At 40.3% G+C, this 3,150-nt stretch overlaps 1 pseudogene; it reads left to right on the top strand.

Moving 5' to 3' along the window:
- The first annotated feature begins 1,945 nt into the window (after nt 1–1,945).
- On the top strand, nt 1,946–2,670 carry LOC126030767 (40S ribosomal protein S6-like; annotated as a pseudogene).
- Nucleotides 2,671–3,150: the final 480 nt, after the last annotated feature.

The raw sequence follows: 3,150 nt of genomic DNA, 5'->3' as shown, positions 1-3,150 counted from the left end.
AAGTGATCAGTTCCAACTATCATTGTCATAGTCCCTTCGCTACTTTAACTGCACGCACTCCTTTTTGTGGCCAGCTTTCTATCTCGGGCTGTTCCTCCTGACCCTCAACTTTATTGACCCTGAATATTATTACCATATTGTCGTTTATTTTTTTTTATATCCCACAAATGAGTGAGATTATTCTATGTTACCCCCACTGACTCATTTCATTCAGCATAATAATCTCCATATCCATACACATATAAGCAAATTTAATGACTTCATTTTTCCTAATAGCTGCACATTAATTACTTCATTATGTAGATGTAGAACTATAGTTTCTTTAGCCACTCATCTGTTGTCAGGTACCTGGGTTATTTTCAAATTCTGGTTATTGTAAATAATGCTGTGATGAACATAGAAGTGCAGAAGGCATTTTTGTATTGTGTTTTTGTGTTCCTAGAGTATATCCTTAGGAATGGTATAGAGCTCAATTTTCAGGGTTTTTTTTTTTTTTTTGAGAAATATCTATATTGCTTTCCAGAAAGGCTGAACTATCTGACATTTCCACCAGCAGTGGATGAGAGTTCCTTTCTCCCCATATCCATGCCAACACTGTTTTTTTTGTTGTTGTTGTTGTTGTTCTTTGTGATATGTGCCAGTCTCTGTGGTCTGAAATGTTACCTCATTATTGTTTTGATTTGCATCTTCCTGATGATCAGTGATATGGAGTATTTTTTTCATATGCCTTTTAGCCATCTGTATTTCTTCTTTGAGGGAATGTCTGTTAATTTCTTCTCCTCATTTTTGGATGGGGTTAGATTTTTTTCTTGCTAAGCTCTACAGTGTCTTTTATATCTTAGTTATTAACACCTTATCAGATAGGTATTTGGCAAATAGTTTCTCCCATTTCGTGGGTAGTCTTTCTATCCTAGTCACTATTTCTTTTGAGGTGCAGAACTTCTCAGTTTAAAGTAGTCCCGTTTGTTTATCGTTGCATCCACTTGCTTGTACAGTGGTTTTTCCTCCTTGAGATGCTGTTAATCTCAATGTCATTGAATGTTTTGCCTATGCTTTCCTCTATGCACCTTATGATTTCAAGTCTGATATCAAGGTCTTTAATACATTTGATTTGACCTTCATGCTTGGTGTTAAAGAGAGGTCTGAGTTCACTTTTCCACCTTTTTTTTTTTTTTTTTTTTTTTTTGGTTTTTGGGCCACACCCGGCAGTGCTCAGGGGTTACTCCTGGCTGTCTGCTCAGAAATAGCTCCTGGCAGGCAGGGGGGACCATATGGGACACCGGGATTCGAACCAACCACCTTTGGTCCTGGATCGGCTGCTTGCAAGGCAAACACTGCTGTGCTATCTCTCCGAGCCCCCAACACCACTTATTGAAGAGACTTTCCTCACTCCATTTTTTATTACTTGCCCCCTTATCAAAGATTAATTGATTGTATGTCTGAGGGTCAGTCTCACTATACTCAAGTCTATGTCATTGATTTGAGGATCTGTCTTTATTCCAGTGCTATAGTATTTTAATAACTATTGCCTTATAGTACAAAAAATGCTGTTTTGGTTTTTGGGTCACTCCCGGCAGCACTCAGGAGTCACTCCTGGCTCTGTGCTCAGAAATAACTCCTGGCAGGCATAGGAGACCATATGGGATGTTGGGATTCAAACCACTATCTTTCCTGAATCAGCTGCATGTAAGGCAAATGCCCTACCACCGTACTATCTCTCCGGCCCCATGCCTTATAGTACAGTTTAAAATTGGGGAAAGTGGTGCCTCTCATCTTCTTTTTCATAAGGATTGCTTTAGCTATTTGTGGGCATTTATTGTTCCAAATGAATTCGGAAGTATTTGATCCACTTTTCTAGAAAAAAATGTCATGGGCATCTTTAAAGGGATTACATTAAATCTATAGAATGCACTCTTTTTCGTGGTGGCTAAGAGGCTGTCTGGACATGAAGCTGAACATCTCTTACCCAGCCACGGGCAGCCAGAAACTCTTGAAGTGGAAGATGAACACATTGGTATCTTTTATGTGAAGCGAATGGCAACCAAAGTTGCTGCTTATGCTCTGGGAAAAGAATGGAAGGTTATGTGGTCCGTATCAGTGGCAGGAATGATAAGCAAGGTTTCCCCAAGAAGCAAGAGGTCTTGACCAATGGTCAGGTCCGACTACTGCTGAGTACTCCTGCTATAGACCATGCAAGTCTGTTCGTGGTTGCATTGTGGGGTGCTGATTTGAGTGTTCTCAATTTGGTCATTGTAAAGAAAGGGGAGAAAGATATTCCTGGACTCACTGGTACTACTGTGCCTCAGAGTCTTGGACCCAAAAAGAGCTAGCAGAATCTGCAAACTTGTCCATCTCTCTAAAGAAGAGGATGTCCTCTAGTATATTGTGAAGAACATAAAGAAAGTAAGAAAAGAAGGTAAGAAACCTTGGACCAAAGCACCCAAGACTCAGCGTCTTGTTACACCACATGTCCTGCAACATAAATTTAGGTGTATTGCATTGAAGAAACAGTGTGCCAAGAAAAACAAGGAAGAGGCTGCAGAGTATGCTAAACTATTGGCGAAGAGAATGAAGGAGGTAAAAGAGAAACACCAGGAGCAGATCGCCAAGAAACGGAGGATGTCTTCTTTGAGAGCTTCTACTTCTAAGTCTGAATCTAGTGAAAAATGAGTTTTCTGAGTAATGAATAAATAAAGCCAGACACATCTTTAAAAGAATCTACACAATTCTTTGGGAAGTATTGCCATTTTAATTATGTTAATCCCCCAATCCATTTGGGGGTATATGTTGAACCATTTATTGAACCATTTATTGGTGCAGGAGCCTCCAATGCTGATGCTCAGGAAACAATGTGGTGCCAGGAGTTGAACCTAGGTCAAACACATAATGTCTTATCTCTTGATCCCACTATCATTTGTATTTTGATATCAAAATTGCTCAAATTTGGGGCCGGAGAGATAGCATGGAGGTAAGGTGTTTGCCTTTCATGCAGGAGGTCATTGGTTCGAATCCCGGCATCCCATATGGTCCCCCGTGCCTGCCAGGAGCAATTTCTGAGTCTGGAGCCAGGAATAACCCCTGAGCACTGCCGGGTGTGACCCAAAAACCAAAAAAAAAAAAAAAAAATTGCTCAAATTTGGCCATCTCAGT

Source organism: Suncus etruscus, chromosome 15 (assembly GCF_024139225.1).
Source record: "Suncus etruscus isolate mSunEtr1 chromosome 15, mSunEtr1.pri.cur, whole genome shotgun sequence".
NCBI lineage: Eukaryota > Metazoa > Chordata > Mammalia > Eulipotyphla > Soricidae > Suncus > Suncus etruscus.
Note: the sequence above shows the minus strand (reverse complement) of the source record. Positions and strands in the feature narration are given on the sequence as shown.